The 23,595-nt window shown below is 36.9% G+C and overlaps 1 protein-coding gene and 1 long non-coding RNA gene across 6 annotated transcripts in view; both read right to left on the bottom strand.

The window, feature by feature from the left end:
- LOC109400338 (sodium/potassium/calcium exchanger Nckx30C) overlaps positions 1-23,595 on the bottom strand; it is a 297,046-nt gene that overhangs the window by 264,470 nt on the left and 8,981 nt on the right. The gene's annotated exons all lie outside the window — the stretch shown is intronic.
- LOC115259072 (uncharacterized) lies at positions 19,743-21,138 on the bottom strand. The gene is made up of 3 exons (XR_003893960.2): positions 20,223-21,138; positions 20,113-20,156; positions 19,743-20,049 (listed from the first exon to the last, which is right to left on the bottom strand). It is a non-coding gene; the product is annotated as an uncharacterized LOC115259072 (long non-coding RNA).

The following is a 23,595-nucleotide window of genomic DNA, read 5'->3' as shown; positions in this document are numbered from 1 at the left end:
AGTTTTCGTAATCCCTTTCAGGGAGAAACCTTATTGGATTTTCGGAAAATCCTTCTTAGTTTTTTAGATGCATTTCTCTTAAGAATCTGAAAGAACCTCTCTTATGATCCCTCTCAGAATGCTGGGGGAATCACTCGTAGAGTTCTGGGGCATACCTTTCGGGATTCTGGCAGAATTATTTTCACCATTTTAAAGGATTCCACCCAGGGTATAGAGAAATTCTGGGAGAATGCTTAAAAGGATTCTGGAGGAATTCTTCTCAGGGAATCCTATCTCCCAGATTTCTGAGAGAGTATATCTCAGGTTCCTTTGGCAATCCCGTCCAGTATTTTGAGGGAACCTTTCTCATGATTCTGTAGTAATGCTTCTTAGGTCCTTAGCTACCCTTTTCAGAATTCTGGGTCATATTTTTTAAGTTTCTTGGGAAATCCAGCTTAGAATTCTGAAATGTTTTAGTAGAATCTCTCTTAGTATTCTAGATGAATTTATCTTAAGAATGTGAAAGAACCGCTCTTCGAATTCCTCACAGGGTGCTGGGAGAATTCATCTTAGGATTCTGGGATAATCCTTCTTAAGATTCTGGAACATTTTGGTAGAATACCATGGGAAAGCTTCTCTTAGGATTCTGTGACAAGCTGTCACAGGTTTTGGGAAAATTCTTGTCGGGATTCAGAGACAACCCGTCTCATAGATATGGAGTAATCTTTCTCAGGATTTTAGAAGAATCCATTTCTGAGACGACGATTTCGATTTGTATTCCAATAGTGGAAATTCTCTCGACTTTGGAAGCATTATGTATCGTTGTGCTAGCGTCACAATATACTAAAATCATGCAATAATAATAGGCAGTGAAAAGCCCTTCAATTAATAACTGTGGGAGTTCTCAAAGACATTGTAGATCCAGAAGAAAGAGGAACAAAATTCATCGGAGTAGAGACTAAAATAACATTCCAATCTGTGTAATTGTTCTGCCAATCATGAGCTTGTGACCACCCATTTGTGTGATTAGCATAGTAATGGAATGAACCAATTTGCTGTGGTGGCATAACGAGGTGCGAACTAGCCTTTTTCGCAACTTAAATGAAGAAAAATTGTACGCAGCCGAAAGAAGCTTATTGTTATTCAACTCGGGAAAGTTTGCCAAAAGCTATTCTTGCCCCCGGGACCGGCCGGCCAGCCAAACCCTTTTTTCCTCGCCCTATGAAGGTAAACACGGTAGCCTACAGCAATGCCGAGGGTGGCAAAAGTTTGCTGCCTGCGCACTCCGGCATGTGTAGCATAGTGAGAAAAGACTACCACCAGCTGAAGAAAATTTAATGCAGCAGTAGTGCTGTCCTCCCACCGACAGTACCAGTCAGTGTCAGTGAGGGTGTGTTCGACTTCAACGGGGGGGGGGTGCCCTAGTTTTAAATTTGCCGCAATCTTACTTTTCCGCTCTAGTTGGAGCATTTGGTACATGCACTTTCTGCCGACCGTAACCAATTTTGATTGGAGTCTAATCGATATAATTGACTAGTTCGGCTTACAAATTGCTAAATCTCTAGACGCTTTCTTTACAAGTACGGGCTGATGGAGTAATTTTGACCCCAACAATGTGTATCGAAAAACATTGGGAAACAAATGGAGACGCGTGGTTGTTAATGATTACATATGAAGCTCATGTAAAATAAAATTCCTTGCCCTCAGTTAACAAAACATCACTACGATGCTTGCATCACATCCTTGCTCAGAAGGCCAATTGGTTGAAACAAAGGAATATAAATATGTATGCTCGCTCAGCAATAATCCATTTTGGGTCCCGAAGCAGTACCGCTATCGAAGAAAACGAGCGCCTTCTGACATGGACCCCAACATAAATCGTGTTGAGCCTGTGACGAAGACAAGGGCAAACATCTGAAGAACCCCGACCGTTTCGCCACCGGCAAAAAAAAATATGCGCACTGGGGTAATTTAGCAGGAAGCCCTCCAGCAGATATACCATCACCAAACAGACACAAGCCTCTTCCAATTTCCCTGCTGGCGCATTTTCCACTCTTTCTCCGTTTGTCATATGCATTTAATTTCCGAATTGGAATTTTAAATAATCACACCGCCTTTGAATCCAGCATCGCTGTTGGCCTGACATCCGGGAGCTGACGAGGAATCCGAATAGCAGTGATAAAACAGAAAAAAAACAACACCCGAGTAAATTCAAAGAATAATCACAATAATGAAGAAGAAAGATCGAGCAACACCATTGCCACCCACCAGCTTCCTAACGCCATGCTTGATGGGAGTAGAACAAAAAAAAAACTGCTACCTTACGAAGGCTTTGTGTATTCTCCTGAGTGTTTTTTATCTCGCTGTTGGATTGTCTTGCTTAATTCGCAAATTCATTCTTATGCATGAGGGAATCAAGAATGAGAGATATAGGGGCACGTAGTTCAAAATACCTTCTTCGCTGTTATTGAGGATCAGCTATATTTTGAAGGCTTTTCAATAATATTTCCTTGACATATCAGGTGGAAACATGTTCAAAAGCTGCGATGGTTAAAATGTCATTTTCATTGAAATACGTAGAGTAACAATGTTAAAGAGCATAGGCATCAACAACCAAGCGTCTCCATTTGTTTCTCGATCTCCTTGCATAGGATTTCCTATCAGTATACATTATCTTGATATCCTTCACCGTTAACAATGATCTTCAACAAGACATTATTGGGAACGTTCTACGTGTAGCGTCATCTTGCCCCTTCAGTGCATTTTAGACCATGTTCACCATACTGTACATCCTTTAAAAAAAAGTCGAGGTGGTTTCGAGCTCCGTTGTATCATAACCGATGGGACCGAGAAGAATAGAAAGTCTGAAAAAAAGTGAAATATAAATTCATCGCAGAAGAAAAAAATATCAAATGAGAAAATGATTCTTCCCTTTGAAGTTTTGCAGTGCTCATAGCACACAAGAAGCTATTAAATATTCCAACTGGGAGCCGAACTACGTAGTAGATAAATTAAAAAAGCACCATTTATTTATTTTTCAACCGCATTTTTAATTCACATTTTTTTTCTATCTCCGGTTTTTTTTTTCAAGCTATTTTTTTTTTTCAACATGATACCACCGAATCCTATAATTCTTATTTCCAATATTTAAAGCCATTGCTGAAAGTTTCGTTTTTGTTTTTTTTTTTAATTTCGCTACTTTAAGATGGTTTGCACTACTGATGCAACTGCACTCAAATGTTCACTAGCACAATTTTGAAGATTTGGATAAAAGAAGTTCGCTTATTTCCGTGAACGAAGTAGCCGGTAAGTGAGCGCGAACGTTTTAAGGAGACACGCTACATCAGCGCAATCATCCGCCATTGCTTAGCTGGTATCAAGATAAAAAAAAACTCAGATTCTACTACATTTCATGAACTAGGAATTCGATCATTTGCTTGCTCATTTGTCGTGCATAGTGGACCAAGTTTCAGCTACGTTACTGCACTAGAAACCGAAATTTATACCTTCAAAATCTGAGACAAATCGTGGGACAGAAAGGCCGCCATAGGGAAAATAGCACGGCGTGGCGTGCCCCTTTAAAATCCGGTGTTGTCATTTTTTATCTCGTGTTCGCGTTTTTCTATTTCGTGTTTGTGTGAGGTTTTCAAAATAATTGCGAATGAAAAATGATTGCAGGCTAGTAAAAAGCAAACGAAAATGCATTGAATTCATTCAATGGACAAATACATAAGCTATATTATGCGTAGAAATTGTCCAGATGTTGGTTGATGTTCGATCGTCTTGATTGCAACTTCTTCAAAATTTTACAGAATATAGCTTATAATATTTCCACCCAAAAATATTTTTATTTAGAATTTTTCTAGACTTCCTAAATAGTTTTTCCCGACTTTTCCAACCGATTTTCCTTAACAGTGAAAAATGTTGTGGAAAACAAATTTCATTCTGATTTTTTTTTTCAATTGCTGAGAAAATTTGCTCATGATTTCACAAAAAAAAATGTGTCCACGATGCTTAGTTCTTGAGTTATGATTTTTCAAAGTATGTAGGTGGTGTCTGTGAGAAATATTCGTTTTCCACTGAAGTTTTCAGAAAATTAGGCGAACCTGATTTTTTTTTCAATTTAGTTTTTATTCCTATTCCTAACCCTATTCCTAACCCTACCTGTGAACTTTTTTTTATTAAATTCTGGGAACATTCGTACTAATTTGTACGATATCGTCAGTGGAGTTGTCATTGGTCTAAAATGGCGTAGTCCATCTCTTTGTAAGTCGTTACAACAATAAAGGGTGATACGGTCGAAATTTGGTCACAATTTTTTTTTTCATAACTTTAGACTGCGTAGACCAAAACAGCTGATTTTTGGATCAGTAATGGTACATTATATGTAGCTTGTACTATAAAATTTTCATCAAAATCGGTTTAGTATTTGCGGAGGTATTGTTGAACCCTGAGATCTGCAATTTTAAAATTTTGTGCAAAGAGGATTCACAAATTAGAACACATTTTTACTGTTTTATTTGTAGAGCCAGAGATACTTCGCCGATTTCAATGAAAATTTTTCTGTATGTGAAGTATGCATATCAAAATGTTGTGTAGAAATTTCATTTAATTTGATCCAGCCGTTACAAAGTTATATTTGCTTAAGTGGCACCCGGTCAGTTTTTTTTTTCATATTCAAACTGCTACAACTATGAAAATATTCATACAAAATGGCTCAAAATTTTACTAAGAACATATTTTCATAATAGTATTATACTGTAAAATTTTGATAAAAATCGGAGCAGTATTGGTAGTTCTATAATCAAAATTGTGCATTATTGACCTTAAATTTCCGAAAATTTACTTTGGAACGCCTTTGTACAAAATTTTGAAAAGGTAGGTCGATGGTTTTATCTATATATCAACCAATACTTAATCGATTTTGATGAAAATTGTATGGTATAAGCTACATATAATGTAGAATAACTGGTCCAAAAATCAGCTGTTTCGGTGTACGCAGTCTAAAGTTATGAAAAAAATTGTGTGACCAAGTTTTGACCGTATGACCAATTTATTTTAGCTCTAAATCAATGTTGAATTCGGTAGACACGTTCATTTTTTATTATTTAGGATTGTTAGAAGTATAAATTCTTCAACTTTAATTTTGGCAATGATATAGCTAAATTGAAAATTGGCCAAAACTTCACTTCTTATAGGGAGTGACATTGGCCCAAACACTAAAATTCGAATAAAACAGTTCAATGTGAAAAAATATCGCTTGCAAATCAACACTATTGAATATATAGATACTTGCACACAACCTATCAGTGTTCAGTCACTTTCAAATAACATCACAGACAAACAAACGTGAAAGTTTGGCCATAATCCTTGTAAACTATCAACAATACATCCGCTATTCTAGAATATAACTCCAACTAGCATTCTCAAAAGATGGAAGTATTATTTATTTATCATCTACCTAGAACCTGATATGCGTGCATTTTTCATTTTGCATGAATCTAACATTTATACTCAGTTGTTTTAATGCACATATGTGTAGGGTAGTATGGGACAAACATCAAATTCTCGCTCCAGTCGACTTTTTAGATCTCATTTAGGTCCCATAAGAACTGTGCAAAATTTTAGCGCAATCGGTGCAACCATAATTTAGCGCAAGCAGTTCAAAGTTTTCATTGGATTTACTATGGGAAAAGTTACACTTTCAGATAAAAAATCCTAGAGGTCGCCCCTTGTCTCTTTAATTCAAATCAATCAACGCTTCTTGTAGAAAAATCATTTATGAAACTTTCCTTCGAAGACCGCAAAACGATTGAATGCTTTTTCGTTGGATCACTAATCAGTAATAAAGCTATAACTTTTCCCTCAAGCATCCAATCGTGTTTTTGTTTGAAAGTGTAACTTTTCCCATAGTAAATCCTATGCAAACTTTGAACCGCTTGCGCTAAATTACAGTTTCACCGATTGCGCTGAAATTTTGTACAGTTCATATGGGACCTAAATGGGATCTAAAGTCAACTGGAGCGAGGATTTATTTTTTCCATACAAGCGTGTCCCATACTAGTAGGGTAGTAGAGTGGTAACTCTCACTCCTATCGACTTTTTAGATCCCATCTAGGTCCCATATGAACTGTGCAAAATTTCAGCGCAATCGATAAAACTATAATTTAGCGCAAGCAGTGCAAAGTTTTCATAGCATTTACTATGGGAAAAGTTACACTGTAGGGTTCTCGTACTGGTTGAATTGATTTAATATGGCTCAAAGTCACCCCCAAAATGAATTATTTGTACTACAGCTCGAATAAATAAGACTTTCATGTAAAATAGCATACAAAACCATAAAACTCATATTACTTTTCAAAACAACTGCCAATGCACCGAGAAAACAGCAATTCACTACATGCTCGGTGTTCAGCTGTTTTTTTCTTTTTACTCACAGGTTACAAGCCCATGTTCATCATCATCATCATAAAATTCACATCTCGTTTTTTTAATGGAAAATTAACCAAATGTGACTTTTATCTACATCGGATGGTCAACGCAAGTTATATTTGCCGTATACTATCCACTTTTTGATGCACCCTCGAAAACATGACGAATTTTGTGAATTCATCCTGATTTGAACTATGTAGTTGTACATGTCACAATCACCATTGTTATGTCCATTTCTTTTAGGATATTTTCTATATTGTACACTCTCATTACTACTTGGAGAAGAAATCACTCTACTTTTAATTGTTTCAGAGAGCGATTAATGGCGCTTAAGCCAGAGCTTTCGATTCAAGACATAATCTTCTTGCCGTAACGTCCCAACTGGGGTAAAATCTGCTTATCAGCTCTGTTCTATGAGCACTTCCACATTTATTAATTGAGGGGGTTAGAAGCAAAGGGGTATAAGTGACAAAAACCCACTTTCAAGTAAATGAGGTTTAAAGTTTTTGGTCAATTTTTCATCCCATACAAAATATATGGAGTTTCAAAATCAACTCAATCTTCTCTGATTTATTGTAATTTTTCCAATCATCGTAGAAACAATCTTAAAAAATTCCTGAAAGATTGAAATCTGAAGAATTTTATGATATGCTCAGCTCAAAATCGACAAAATGGTCACTTACACCTTTTGATTCTGGGCCCCAATCTGGGCCCCTCAATTAACATTTTCTACATTATCAATTATTTGATTTGAGACAATTTAGAACCCTTCATGAGAAAAATGCTAAAATCGTTTTCCCCATACAAACTTCAAATTTTGTGAAAACTTCTTCAAGATTTAGTTCAGTAATTCCTCAAGGAGGTTCTTTAAAAATGCCTTCAGGGATTATCAGAAACTTCTCCAGGATTTTGTTGGGAAAATTAAACCACTGCGTCCAATTAACTGAACTTTTGTGGTGTATCTCAAGAGCTCCTCCAGGGATTTTTCCAGGAGCTCCTCCAACGATTGTTTCTGAAATTGTTTCAATGAAATTAAATCTCACCAGGAACTTTTTGAACATATCTACACAAAAAAATATGAAATTATAATTCAGCGAGAAATCATGCACATTAAGGGAATGCTGGAGTTAGTGCATATTTACATGAGATATCATGTAAAATTACGTTACGCTCGTGTAAATTTCCGCCAATAGTCGCGTAACCGATTGGAGTCTATGACGGTTTACGCTATGGTTAGCGGAAATTTACACGATGGTAATGTATTTTTACATTTTATCTCATGTAAAAGTGCACTAACTCTAGCATTCACTTTATGTGCATGATTTATCGCTGAATTTTAATTACATATTTTTTCCGTGTATAGAAATTCTTACAGATAACCCTCGAAGAATAACACCTACATGTTTTATGTAATTTCATAAAATACTTCTGTAAATATATGTGGAGTAATATCTCAAAGAATACCCGGAGGAATCTCTAAAGATATCCCAGGAAATATTTCTTCGGTCACCCCTGACGATATTGTCCAAAGTGATTCCTTCGAAAAATTTCCAAAGGAATTCCTGAAAATTCTCTGAAAATCCTGGAAATGAAATAACAAATCATGGAAAAATGTTTGAGGTAATCCCTTACTGACAGTCCCGTAAAATTCCTAAACCACTGAAGGAGTCTTGAGTGATATTTCAGATGAAATTCTTTAGTAAGCTTAAGATGGAATCCATATGAGGAATACACTGAAGTTTTTTTACGACGGTAATGGTACCGCGTAATAAAACACGTTATTTCAAAAAACGTTTTTACGACGTCAAGGTCAAGTCACGTTAGATATGATCCTGACTATTTTGCGCGTGTTTTTGAAAAAACTCGGTTTTTTACGACGGGTTTTTAAACAACTCGTTTTTTACGATGTTTTTTTTTTTGCAATAACACGGTTTTTTTACGCGGTATCGCGTTAAAAAAAAACCGCGTAAAAAAACCGCGTAAAAGAACCGCATAAAAAAACTTCAGTGTATCTAAAAGAATCCTTGGAGGAATTTTTGAATAAATTGTTTATCTAATTCTTGAAGATTTTGTGAAAGAATCCCAAGAAGTTTTTGAAAATAATTCTAGTAAGAGTTGCTAAAGATATTTCTGGAAACTCTCCCTCAGAAACCCATGGTGGGATTCCTACAAGGATCTTCTTCTTCTTTATGGCTCTACGTCCCCACTGGGACTTGGCCTGCATCGTTTCAACTTAGTGTTCTTTGAGCATTTCCACAGTTATTAATTGAAGGGCTTTCTTTGCCTGTCATTGCATGAATTTGTATATTGTGAGGCAAGCACAATGATACACTAGTGGAGCGAACCTGGTGTGATGGTTAGAACACTTGACTATCACGCCGAGGACCTGGGATCGAATCCCACTCCCGACAAACTCGCAAAATGTGAGTTCTTCCTTCGGAAGGGAAGTAAAGCGTGAGTCCGGAGATGAACTAGCCTAGGGCTAAAAATCTCGTTAATGCAGATAAAAAAAATGATACACTATGCCCAGGGAATCGAGAAAATTTTCCCGACCGGAACGTGAATCGAACCCGCCGTCTCCGGATTGGCGATGCACAGTCTTAACCACTAGGTTAACTGGAGACCCAAGGATATATTAATAAATATTTCGAATAATTTCAAGAGAAATCTTTTAACAAAATTCGTAGAGAATTTTCGGAAAGAATTCCCGGAGGAATTCATGAACATATTCTTAAAGGAATCCCTGGGAGAATGTCCGGAGAAAAACTCTAACTTCTGTTAAGGTTCCTATAAATATCCAAAGGAATACCTATATGTAAAACTTTTTAAGAATTGTTACTGAAGAAAAAATCCTAATGGTATCCTTGGAAGAATTTCAGAAGGAATTACTGGTGAAATACGCGGAGGAATACCCGGAGGAACTCATATGATTTATGATTTTTGTCAGAACTCAGTGAACGAATATCTAATGGAATTACTAAAAAAATCCTGGAAGAACTTCTGAAGAATGCCCTGGAGAAATTTATAAAAGAAGCCCTAAAAGAATTTTCGTAGTATCCGATGGAACCCTGAAAGAACCCTGGGATATCTGTGTAAATATAATTCCTGGAGTTATTTCTGAAGGACGAACGTCCATAAGTTACGCCACGCTTTAAAAAGGGAGGGGTTCTGAAGAGTATGGTAATTCCAGAGGAGTCCTATACAAAAAGTGTGCCATATGGACATTTTTGCGTGACCTTATTTATGTAATTTCTAATCAATGAAGCCAATTCAGGAGGTTCTCCATAGGAATTCTTTGGAAAAATTATGGAGGAACTTAAAACATCCCTAAAAAAATATTTCTGAAGGAACATTCGTTTTTTTATTTTTTTTTTAAGAATCCTTGATGAAATTTCTGAAAGTATTCTGAACTCTTCATTTTCTAAAAATAAAACACTGTTAGAATCATCGTAGAAATTTCTGAAACAATCCATGAAGGGTTTTCTTAAGCATGAAGTTTGTTTTTAGAAGAATTCATTGTAAAATTTCTGGAGGGTCTTCTATAGGAATTTCTGAAGATTGCATGGAATACATGCCTTCAAAAATGTCATTCGTAAATTGTCATGAAAATCTTCCAAGAGATATACAAAGAATATGTAGCAGGGTGTGTCTGTGAACCTAATTAGAACACCGCCAAGGATTTTGTTGATAATTCGTTATGGTTTACAAAAGAGGCTCGCTTAGTACTTAAAATAGAATAAGTGAGGATCTTCAAAGTATTCCTGTAAGAAATCACTAAAGTAAATCACTTAAAAATGTTACAAAAGATTTACAAGAGGAACTTCAGAAAAATATGAATAATGTGCGCAAGATAAAACAATTGAATTGGCAGCGACGGCGTGGAAAAATCTCCGCACACATCTTTTTGTGACAGATGAGTGAGTTTATGTTATTAGTTGGTAGTTATTAGTTGGTTATAATCAAACTCATAGCATATTCATGCTATGCTAGCTTCAGGTTTTAATGCGAGCTTCAGGTTTTAATGATACATACCTACTATGTATTATTCGATGGTCGAATACGACGACAATAACGATTGTCATTTGATGAACTACTAGTAAATAACCAATTCAAATATGTGCAAGCCATTTCAGCAGAATAGAACAGAAAATGCTTTCAAATAGCAAAACATTCACCAGACAGTCCACCAAATGTAAATATTGTGAGATGAGCTTTGATTTGACACAGGAGTAACAAATAAATAAGAGCACCCGGTGAGGACGAAAGCTGTCACAATAGATTTTGCCATCTTGCCGTATGGTAACCGAATGATCTTCGAAGCTTCTATTCATATTTTGGGCAACGGAATACACAAGCCATTAAACATACAAAAGAGAGGACAAAAAACGATGCGTCATATTGAGTTGACTGTTGGTTGGTGGACTCCGAAAACATTCCTGCTGCCGCGTTTTTCGCCTTCCCAGCTTTTTCTCAACCAACAACCGGTCGGATGTGGCTTTATGATGATATTTACATAAGCAAAGTTAGCATAAAACAGCAATAGTGCCAGAAGGAGCGAAGAATATCAAAAGAATATTTCAGCACAGAGTGTTACCGGCGACGTTGAAACATTCGGAATTCTGGTCCTCTTTATTTGAATTTTTTCGCCTTATATTTCTGTGATGTTTCTACCAAAGCCACAATTTTCTTTCCTGTCTAGGTAGTTGCTTCGAAAGGGCATCCACTACTAGCGCATAAAACCTCAACGGGTCAATGCTTCCAGGCTTGCGTTCAGAATGTGATTTTGTGACCCTAATCATAGTTAAAGACTTTTCATATGGACTGGGATTTTGCTGTGATTATTGGGTGTCCCAGAATGTTTGGGTACGACTTTGTTTTGCAAATGGAGCCGACAGCAAATTCCATTTTCACATGTTTTGAAAAATCGCTATGTTTTTGAACAATATTGTTTAACAAATACAGGTACTCTTCGATATAACGTACAAAAAAGTTTTCTCTTTGTACGTTATATCGAAGTGTACGTTATATCGAAGCAGAGAAAAATTTAATATTTTTCATGCTATGCTAGTATTGATGTGTTCGACGTGAAATTAATCCCAAACAATAATTTCGGTGAAATTCACTAAACCAATAATGACAAACTTGAGTTTTGACGAAAAAGTCATTTCGTTTTTTGTGCTTCGATATAACGTACATTTTGCTTCGATATAACGTACACTAAATTTTTCCCCAAATTGCGCTAATTCTAGGTAACAAGGCTAATGCTACAACAAAACATTGATTTGAGTGATTTCGTAGTTTATCTAAGGATTATTCGCGGGAAAAACAAAAAATTTCAATGTTGTACGTTATATCGAAGCAAAATGTACGTTATATCGAATTCGCTATATCGAGGGTACGCTATATCGAGGGTACGTTATATCGAAGAATACCTGTAATTCCACAAGCAAAAATCACACTTGATAATCATTTTAAAAGATTATTTTATGAACATGACAGTTTTCTGAAAATAAAATTTTAATTTTGATTGACACTTGCCAAATGAAAGCCATGCTACATAAAAATTCAAATCAATCGAGAGCCTTGTACCATGAAGAAGAAGTGTCCTCGTTCTTGCATAAGTATCAAAATATGCAATTGAGTCATACTTATCCATGACATTAACCTCGTTGAAGCAAGCTTTGCCATCCGATTTAGCTATTAATGACGACTTGAAAACTGTAGTAGCCCAAATATAGCTATATTTGCTCTCAGCCAATAATACTTTTCCATTCCGATGAAGCCTTTGATAGCATCTAGTCTTGGCATTAACAGGGGAAACGGTTTAAACTGCTCATTGTATTATTTTTATAAGGTTTTCCATATTTATTGGTAAATATAGAAACCTTAAAAATAGGCTTTCGTTCATGGCTACAGTATACTAGCTCGGCTTCAAACCTTATAAAGAAAGCTTCGTTAGCGTTTACATTCGCATTGTATGTTAGTTGGGTACATTGTAGCAAATCACCCCACATATCCCCAACGATTTTAATGAGTATAGTGTTCTGATGCAGCCATCATTACGTAACTGTCTAAGATAGAACGGTAGCCGTAGACCCCACAATAACCGATACTATTTTTTATTTGACTGCACCGTTTTAGGTGCAGCATAAATGCAAAACTGCTCTAGGTATGCCTATAGTTGGATCTAGGAAGGAACACATATACGTTGCCCCATTATTCGGCAGTAAATGGGGTTAGCCAAAGTGAGGAAAATTCTCTTGCGGATTTTCCGCTCCCTAGCCGGCGAGTGAACCCGGTATCCACGGACAAACGGTAGCAACGAGAGAGTTTGGCTTTTATGCGGAGCTATGCACCGTTCAGAATCGTAAACTTGCTGATGATGTTACGGTGTATAAACTATTCATCTGAATCGGTTTGGAAGTGGTTTAACACGCACAATTTCAAAGGCACAGGTGGAATTCGAAACTTGCTAAATGTGAACAAGGTAAGGTTATTAGGGTGGAGCTTGTTTTGCAAAATCTATCCGGGATATGATCATGGAAACTATCTCGATTACGCCTTGATATAGGCATACCCCTATGAACGGAAGTGTAAATTCCAAAAAAGCTACTGATCGATAGAACCAGGATTGAAAACAGATCAATACAGGCAGTCGGGTGCCTGAGTCTTTTGCCAGTCTTGGTATGGTGGTATGAACTACCAACCAAGCCGATCTGTTTAAAAGTACAGGTCATACGGCAGAAGTTTCACGCATTCGATGTATTCGTTCAATACATGGCCTTCATTCCTAATCTCACCTTCTTTAAAAAATGTTCACACTTGTTCGCAACCTAGCGAATACTATCATATCTATCATTTCATTATCCACTTTAATCTCTACTCCCATACACTCTGAGTAGGAAATGCCCGAAAAAGCCATAAAATAATTAACTATTTGTACAAAAATAACGAGAAGACCAACGAATGTCATCAATATGTTAGAAGATAGGTAAGTTTCCATACTTTACAGGAAAAAATATAGAAAAGGAACCAAAACTACTTTTAGCATTTATTACAGCGTGTGCCAATGATAGGAACCCTGTACCAGTTATGGATACATTTTTAACTTCGGTTCCATTATGCACTATTTGCATGCATTCCTTATGGGATTAGCCATAACTGGAACAGTAAGGCGAAAAAGGGTGCGAGGAAGCCGAAAATTTAAGGAAAATGATTTATTTCTACCATAATTTGAACAAAATGTGGAGTTTACATGAGTGCTACCATCTTTTGTAAACGTGATCCGTTGTTCACGAAATTTTTCTTGTTGATTAAATAACATCGTTAAAGGATGAAAACCCGGGTAGAGGCTAATGGCAAACAAAGGACAAAATAATAACTGGTTTTGCCATCATATCTCGTTTTGCCATTCTTCTGTTATTATGAAAAACTTAAAATGGCAAATCAATAGCAAAATATACAATCATAGCAAATCTTGTCATTGATATTTATGTTATTCATGAATAATTCTAAATAACACATCAATAACAAAAATTACTATCATGGTAAAACTTGCAATTTAGAACCTTTTATAATGAATTGTATAAAATATCAAAACAATAACATAATTTACATTCCTAGCTAAATTTGCCATTATTTTGATATTGTAAGAAATTATTTATAAACATTAGGCACCATAACATATTTTACTCTTAATATACCATTAACTATTATATTGCATATTTCAAGCATAACTTTTCAATTTGACGTATCTCGCAAAAGTAAACAAATCCGGATTCTCAGCTGTGTGTTTGATTCGCAATGGATACTATTTCCAGTATTCGGTAAAAGTTACCGTTCATGTAGATCCAAGAATCGTCATATTTATACGTCTGACATTTTCTTTGAGTACACAGATTTAAACCCTCAATATGTGTCTTACTATGAGCGCTGAAACATCGTGCAACTACATCTTCGTCGAACACCAGATTATTATTCAAAACGTATAACATCTTTGGATCGAATCGAGCTATAACTTGTTGTTTCGACCATAGTGCATGAACCCATTCTTCAACACGTTCGTTGACATTGTGGTTGATAGATTGGTAGAGCTTGTTCATATAATACTTTCTTTCAATTTGCAATATTGGTTTCATGGTCCCAGTGCGAAAACCTTGGAGCATGCCGTTTCCTGAGGGGAAAAAAATATTAGTGGTTATTTAACCTGAGGTTGAATTTGAACAACTAAACCTACCATTATTTTGATCGCCACATAAACAGCTAAATTTGTTCTTATTCTGTTATCATTAACTCAAGAATGTCATATTTTGTTATTCACCGATAACAGTTAATTTGGGTCTTTATTTGTTATAAATATCTCAATAATAACTTATTTTGTTCTTCAATTTAATCCGCATGCTTTACCATTACTTTGTTATTACAATGGCAAAATAAGTTATTTTTAAGTTTTCCTGCTACCAAAATTTTGTTATTATTTTTGTTATTTTAACTCTTATTTCAAACAAACAAATAACACATTTTGCCATTCAAACATTCTGTTTTAATGGTAAGATTTGCCATTCTTTTGCCATTAAGATCTACCCGGGAATCAACTATGGCGAGTAATAACCAAAATTGGAACACTTACCCTATTATTTCTCAACAGTTATCAGAAAGTCTCCAAAATTTTTGGCTCAAAAAACGATAAACCAAATAGGCCTTGAGGAAAAATATTAAAGTGTATGGATGTTAAAAAATAAAATTTAAAATATCTACAACAAAAAATCACAAAACCGCACATAAAAAAGAATTGTCTTCCATAACAAGTTTAAACCAATTTTAGATGACGAAAACTGATATGTAGATCAAAATTTATAAAAATGGGTACTAGAGGGTTAAAAAGTAAAAAAAAAAAGAAAACCATCGCACCAGTTCCGTTTTATATATAAATTGATTTGTATCGTTTTATATATAATGTGTATGCTAAAGTTAAGTTTCTTGCTTAAGTTAGGGCAACTGATAATCTCATACACAACAATTAACCAAAAAATCCCTTAAAAGTAGACTTCTCTCCACTGGGATAATTTGTAGGTTACTAATTATACATTTACTTATTTTGTTATATTGTAGTTATGTTAATTTTCATTAGTCTCAGTCTTCAAATATTTTTTTTGATAGTGTTGCGTCCACTACCAGGAAGCTCTACCCACACCGTTTGGTGTGATGAGCTTTTTGGTGTGGGGGTGAGTGAAGGGTCGCATTGAAAAAAAAAAAAAGAAAAAAATACAAATAGATGACTGATAGAAACTCTACACAAATCAAAATTCGGTTTGGAAAATCGTTGAAATTCACTATTTTTGTATTGCGCATTTAGTTCACCACTGGACTGCCCACTCAGTCTTCATAAGTGCGAAAACGTTAATAGAAGTGCGCGGTTGCATCAAATCCAGTTGATGTCTTCGGCGCACTATTTCTTCGATTTATGCTGAATAAGAGCTTTGAACACACCGGGTGGATGTGTTGCAATCGCGCTCTTTTATTTACGTTTTCGCAATCTTGAAAACTCGTGCGATAGTCCAGTGGCGAACAAAATGCGCTATATAATAAATGTTATGAAGCTAACAGATGAACACTCCGGCAATATGTACAAATTCTAAAAACAAATTTGACAAAAACTTGATGAAAATCAATCGTCAATTTACAGAGAACTAATTCAAACAGAAAAGCATGTGTTCAATGATAAAAGCACTCGACTGCAGCAATTTCTATTGCTATTATTTTTAAAAAATCGAAGCAAAATCCTGGAGAATTTTCCTAGTGGACTTTAGGAACAAAAGTCTTGAAATCCCACTTTAACAGTGCATCAGAACTTTAGAAACACAAATCTCAAGAAGCAAGCGTCAAACAACAGTGCATTTAATTATTCTGTTGTTGCTCATTTGTAAAAAGCTTAAAATAAGAAGATCTTGTGCGCTGGTTTTGTTCGCTCGAAATCGTGAGTTGGTGCCAAAGTCGGCCATTTTTGGAATTGTAACAACCCAGACATCCAGGAATCGCATAAGGATGCACGCTGTACATCGTATAAAGTACTATTTTAAGTCACTATCGCATATATGTACGGCTGAGGGACAATTTTCATCGCATATGATGTTATTTTTGAACTTACTGCGATGTATCTGGTAAAATCATATAAGAGTGCAAATTAACTTTTATAAAGCATGACTACATCGTAGTAGATGACATTCCGATGTTTTGTTGCGACGAACTTTGCTTATTCGCAAAAGCGTTCGCGTGAACTCGCAAAGTGTCAATTGAATTCGCATAATTGCGTACTGCGATGATTATACGACTTCGTTTGGTGCTTTTCTAATTATGTCAGTTTAACTCGCATTGGTGTACAAACTAAATCGCATAAAAGTGAAAATAAACTCGTTCAAATGTACATGCAAACTCGCATAAGCTAGAATCGTTAACGTTGGCATATCGCGATGTGATATGTGATAACAATGAAAGAGGTGCTGTTGGAGTGCCAAAAAGTTAAAAGAAAGTGAAAGGTCATAATTGTGGTTACAAAACAAGTTACAAAGTCATCACTTTTGTTTTGTTGACCTTATAATTAACAATGAATGGTGCTAGCAAGAGAGGAGTAGTGGTAACTGTGCGGGAAATCATGCTACATCATTTTGATTTCCAAAGAGCTTGCCGAACACGCACAGCGCACGGAAACCAAGTGCATTTCAACAAGCACTGAGGTTAGAATATCATGACATTTAATCAGTGTGTTTCATAAGTTACAGTGTTTGGTGCTAAATGTGAAGTTCGGCTCGATAATCCAAAGGTTATTAGTTCGATACTTAGGTGACAAGATTTTTTTATTTCAAATATTTTAAGTCGCATAAGGTGCTATATTACGTCGCAATAGTGCATACCGTACATCGCATAAGATATCGCTTCAAGTCATATAGCGTCATTATTTTCCCTGTAACCGTTGGTTCCAAATTGGACTTGTAGCTCCGCCACAAGATTTATTGATATTTCCAATTTCCTTTCCCGAATTCCCGGTTATGACTAATACGCCCTTTGCGAAGTAAGATCCCATTAATACCAGTATGGAACGGGTGGCTTCACTCAGTTGGCTTGATGAGTGCAAGAGCTCTGTTCCACTTTTACTGTACCCACTGTTTGACGGGCCGTCTGACAGTATAACATTGTAAAGAGACTGGGTAAAGTACTTCTTGGTCTTTAGTTTGACAGACAGATGGAGCCAGCAAAAATCGGGTATATGACCAAATTATGAGCGCAAAAGATTAAACAATAGATGTATGTTGAATGTTGCATGTTTAATCTAGCTCTGTTCCACAGATGGCCGTTGATTATAAAAGCCAGAAATGCCAATGATCAATCTCTTTTTCCGATCAAGATCACCAGAACAGACAGTAGTGCGCGCGTGTAAATAGTGTACATATTGTAAAAGGTTAAAATTAATTTATAGTTTTTGATAAAATCGTTAATAACTAAGTGTTGTTTTGTTCTTATCCTAGGTCTTCAAAATTGTGCAAGTTATGCTTAAAATACACCACAAAAAATATTGAAAATTAGTATTAACGTCCACGAAGATAGTACGGTTAGTGTTTTTGGATTAGTGTTATGTAAAAAGGACCTAACTAATATGTGTTATTTCCAACAGTTCTGATGCTAAATAGTAGTGCGAAGATACAAAAAGTAGAAAGTTAAACAGAAAACCCATAAGAAAAAGGTAATTTCTATTGTGAATTATTGTATTGTATTGCTCATGGCAAATTGTAAGAGGCTTGTGCTAGTGACGTCACGGGGTATTCAAATTTGTGGTTAGGTCCAGCAATTGGGCCTTTTTCTTTCTATTTGTGTACCACTGCCTAGGAGTGATCCCGGAAGCATCTGTAGTGGTCAAGTGCGCTCTCCAGTGATCGGAAATCGAATCTCCGTGGCGGCCTCGACAGACAAAAGCCGTGAACCCCCCCCCCTCTACGAAGTGAGGGTTACCGCAGCAACGGCCATTGCGATCTGCCGGTCGAACGAAACCACGATCGGTCGCCATTGCGTCCTCCGAATGCCTCCAGCTGCAGCCCAAGAATTCGCCATCTTCATTTGGCCAACCATAGCCCCGACAACCGTCGCCAATGTGGCCGCCGGTTACCTACCTGCGAAACAACAATCTACCACAGTTCGGGGATCCGGATCCCGAAGTTCAATCAGCATGCAAGTACCCCTAGTTAAGTGTGACGTCACAAAATAAATTATGTAAATTGTAACTAGCCTCAGAGTAGCCACTTTATTAAGGACACAGCCCTGGTTCTAGCGATTTTACCATTTCTGGCCCTTTGTTGAACGGTTCCGAACTCGGAAGGAGTTACCATCCCTCGCTGGTCTGATGATCTGTTCTAATTCCCGTTAGTATATTTATTTAGAGCGTTTGTGAATGTTGTTGGTCGGTCTCAGATTTTCTATGGTGTTCATATGTGCTTCAAATGTTCAATGTTACTGTTGATAGACTGCCTTTAAAACCGTGGAGACAGGAAAGTTCAAGCCATCCTCTATAGACGACCCTGTTGATCCCTTAATCCCTGAGCTACAAGGTTACAAATTGGCGCCCAACTAAAATGATTTTGAATTTTCATTTCTCCTGGTGGGGGAGAGAAAAAACTACTGTTTTTAGGTAATTTTCTTCGTTCTTCTAACGAAGGTTTTGTAGGACCGTTTAGTGACCAGAAACAGAACTAACAAAAGTCATCGTCTGCTAACGCGCACTCTAGGTTACCCTAGGACAACAAATTAGTTTTTTTAAGTGATCGATTCCAATCAGACTTGGAACTCAACTTAGAATAACCAATTAGAATCCAACCGGAATAAAAACGCGATGAACTACGAATCCAATAACGTCGAAATGAAACCCCGAAAAGAAAGCAATGAGACGCACAATCGGTGTGCTTCGCGGCGGAACAACATTCGATTTTCAATACAACCAGCATTGATCGCCATTCATGCTCAGGTGTGTGATGACGTTAAGAAGAAGCAGTATGCAGAATTTTGGGTTCGACGGAGAGAACAATTCGTGTTCTCTCAACCCCTAATTCACCGAAAGGATCAGATAAATCATAGCAACCAATCGCCGGGAATGGTTGTCTGGGATCACCTCGTTTTGCACTCGTAAATCCTACCCGAAAAACATGTAAGCAAGAAACCGCGGCGCGTGAATAATGATCAATTCGTCTTCCGATCATTCGACGCGACTGAACGAAAACTTCATTTTTGCCACAAATCCGATGAGTGAAATTGTGAATTGCATTTCGTAAGAACATGATTTGTAAACATGGTGGCACAACGATAAACTTTCTTATATTCTCTCCAAAGAATAAAAACACCCAAAATCGACAACGTTTTATTTGTTTTCTCCTGACGAGTTCAGTGAGGTATTTAAAGTACATCTTCTGCTCGGGTCGGCCACCCGAGATTAAAGATCATCAATTTGTTGAAGCGGACACACTCAGATCCGTCGGGATGGAGTTGTTGCTCTGCGGATTAGTTTATACCCTCGATTAGGACCAGCTTCTGTGGAAAAGCTGGCGTTCTTATTTATCCTATCGCAGGCCATATTCGGTGAATGATCAGCAAACGATTCTGAAACCGAAACTGATCAATGAAAATAATCTTCAGATCAGTCGTTCAATTGAGTATACTCACCATTCAGTCGTCCGGACGCGGGCATCAATGAAGCACGAATGTTGCTAAAGATAGTAAATAGAAGAACCAATCAATAGTCATCTCTAATGTTTACCATATATTACCCTTACGTGGAAACCCCCATAATCGCCTCCGTAGGAAGAAGATCGCTATCGGACAGATTCCCAGAACAGATGGATGGAAGTTGACCGGTTAATGAATAGTTGAATCGCGGGTCCGAATATAGCTGGAACTTTGCTGACGGATACCTTTTTGGACGGGATTTCGTCGTGTAAATCGCGGGTAAACGTTGTAAACTCGGTTTCGCGGACCGTTGTTTTCGCGTCGATCGTAAACATTAGCAGAAGTGACAAGTGGATAATTTTGCATACGTATGAGTATGAGTACCAAGTACCCCTTGATGAGAACCTTTGCTTCATCTCGTGAGCGATGAAGATTAACAAGTGTTTAAAAAGGGCCTATTCCCAGCATTAATTATGCGTGAACCGATACTAGAATGTTTAAACAAAATGAAAATTCTTCATTTTTTTTAGGAGGGACAACGGGGTATTGTAACCGTTGGTTCCAAATTGGACTTGTAGCTCCGCCACAAGATTTATTGATATTTCCAATTTCCTTTCCCGAATTCCCGGTTATGACTAATACGCCCTTTGCGAAGTAAGATCCCATTAATACCAGTATGGAACGGGTGGCTTCACTCAGTTGGCTTGATGAGTGCAAGAGCTCTGTTCCACTTTTACTGTACCCACTGTTTGACGGGCCGTCTGACAGTATAACATTGTAAAGAGACTGGGTAAAGTACTTCTTGGTCTTTAGTTTGACAGACAGATGGAGCCAGCAAAAATCGGGTATATGACCAAATTATGAGCGCAAAAGATTAAACAATAGATGTATGTTGAATGTTGCATGTTTAATCTAGCTCTGTTCCACAGATGGCCGTTGATTATAAAAGCCAGAAATGCCAATGATCAATCTCTTTTTCCGATCAAGATCACCAGAACAGACAGTAGTGCGCGCGTGTAAATAGTGTACATATTGTAAAAGGTTAAAATTAATTTATAGTTTTTGATAAAATCGTTAATAACTAAGTGTTGTTTTGTTCTTATCCTAGGTCTTCAAAATTGTGCAAGTTATGCTTAAAATACACCACAAAAAATATTGAAAATTAGTATTAACGTCCACGAAGATAGTACGGTTAGTGTTTTTGGATTAGTGTTATGTAAAAAGGACCTAACTAATATGTGTTATTTCCAACAGTTCTGATGCTAAATAGTAGTGCGAAGATACAAAAAGTAGAAAGTTAAACAGAAAACCCATAAGAAAAAGGTAATTTCTATTGTGAATTATTGTATTGTATTGCTCATGGCAAATTGTAAGAGGCTTGTGCTAGTGACGTCACGGGGTATTCAAATTTGTGGTTAGGTCCAGCAATTGGGCCTTTTTCTTTCTATTTGTGTACCACTGCCTAGGAGTGATCCCGGAAGCATCTGTAGTGGTCAAGTGCGCTCTCCAGTGATCGGAAATCGAATCTCCGTGGCGGCCTCGACAGACAAAAGCCGTGAACCCCCCCCCCCTCTACGAAGTGAGGGTTACCGCAGCAACGGCCATTGCGATCTGCCGGTCGAACGAAACCACGATCGGTCGCCATTGCGTCCTCCGAATGCCTCCAGCTGCAGCCCAAGAATTCGCCATCTTCATTTGGCCAACCATAGCCCCGACAACCGTCGCCAATGTGGCCGCCGGTTACCTACCTGCGAAACAACAATCTACCACAGTTCGGGGATCCGGATCCCGAAGTTCAATCAGCATGCAAGTACCCCTAGTTAAGTGTGACGTCACAAAATAAATTATGTAAATTGTAACTAGCCTCAGAGTAGCCACTTTATTAAGGACACAGCCCTGGTTCTAGCGATTTTACCATTTCTGGCCCTTTGTTGAACGGTTCCGAACTCGGAAGGAGTTACCATCCCTCGCTGGTCTGATGATCTGTTCTAATTCCCGTTAGTATATTTATTTAGAGCGTTTGTGAATGTTGTTGGTCGGTCTCAGATTTTCTATGGTGTTCATATGTGCTTCAAATGTTCAATGTTACTGTTGATAGACTGCCTTTAAAACCGTGGAGACAGGAAAGTTCAAGCCATCCTCTATAGACGACCCTGTTGATCCCTTAATCCCTGAGCTACAAGGTTACATCCCGTCAATGCACGTATAGCGCCTCCACTTTTGTACGCATAAGGCATTTTTACTGCATCTTATGCGATGTAACTTTACCGTATAAAAATACGTATAACATGAACATAAGCTTCATTATACGTGCAAATTGGTTGTCTGGGAAGTCTGTCCTTAAGCATTAATTATAAAAGTTCTTGAGCAAAAACAGGTTTATTCCTTTTACCTGTTTTAAATCAATTATAATAAACATACCAAATACCAAATATATTACTAATTCCTAATCAGAAAGCAACTATGTAGTAATGAAAGGTAAAAACATACCAAAAACAATACAACAATTATGTTCCGAAATAGGAAATCCGCATATTCCAATACTAATTTAATTACAAATAAATATTCCGTTCGTTAAATAACAGAAGTTTGTATGCTCTCTTTATGTTACATACTCATTTTTAATATTTGATTTTGGTATTTTACCTTTTATTACTGCATTATTAAACACCTTTCGGTACCCAGGTTATCTCTTTTGATGAGGGAGGGTTTTTAAATATTTCGGGATTTTCGCCAGAAATTGTCTCGAAAAGTTAATTATAAAATACATTTAAATCGTCAGAATAACCCATTCCTTCTATTCTTCAAATAGCTTCAATTTTAAAAACCTCTGACACAACGGCATTTATCAACGACTTGCGCTAGTGTAGTCCTTAAATTTACGAAACATTGCACAGAATTTTGTACAAGGCGCTCCCCTAAAAACAATTCGACAATATTCTATGTAACAAGGAACGGCTGAAAGTTGAATTCGATGATATTTTTTTCCTGTGTTTGCCTGTGTTTCTATCCTATTAAAAAGATAGAAAAAAAAATCCTTACGAAAAATTCTTGAAACGAATTTGAATTTTTCCCCTCTCCTCAGCATGGACAAGCTCAAACCCATCGTCTTAACAGCTGTGGGCATATGTGGAGAACGTATACACTGTTAAATAAAGTTTTTAAAATTGTATTTTTAACATTAATTTCAAAATCAATTATCCCATAAACAATATTTATATTTTTTAATGATGGTAGTTGACATGTAATGCAATTTATTGAACTGAGAGTAAAGATGGAAACATGATAGACTAAAAAAATATGTTTGTTTAAAACAGTTGGATTTAAGAAAATTCAAATGGTTTTGAAAGAAAGTACGCGAAATTTGCAATAAGAATAGGTACACGGGAAAAGGTCCTGCTCTTGCTAAAGCAGCTGTTTCCGAGATTCAGCGATTTTACTACAAAATTTACTGAAAATATCCAGCCTTCACTCGTTTTC

Source organism: Aedes albopictus, chromosome 2 (assembly GCF_035046485.1).
Source record: "Aedes albopictus strain Foshan chromosome 2, AalbF5, whole genome shotgun sequence".
Taxonomy (NCBI): domain Eukaryota; kingdom Metazoa; phylum Arthropoda; class Insecta; order Diptera; family Culicidae; genus Aedes; species Aedes albopictus.
The sequence above is the reverse complement of the archived record's forward strand: the minus strand, read 5'-3'. Positions and strand labels throughout refer to the sequence as shown.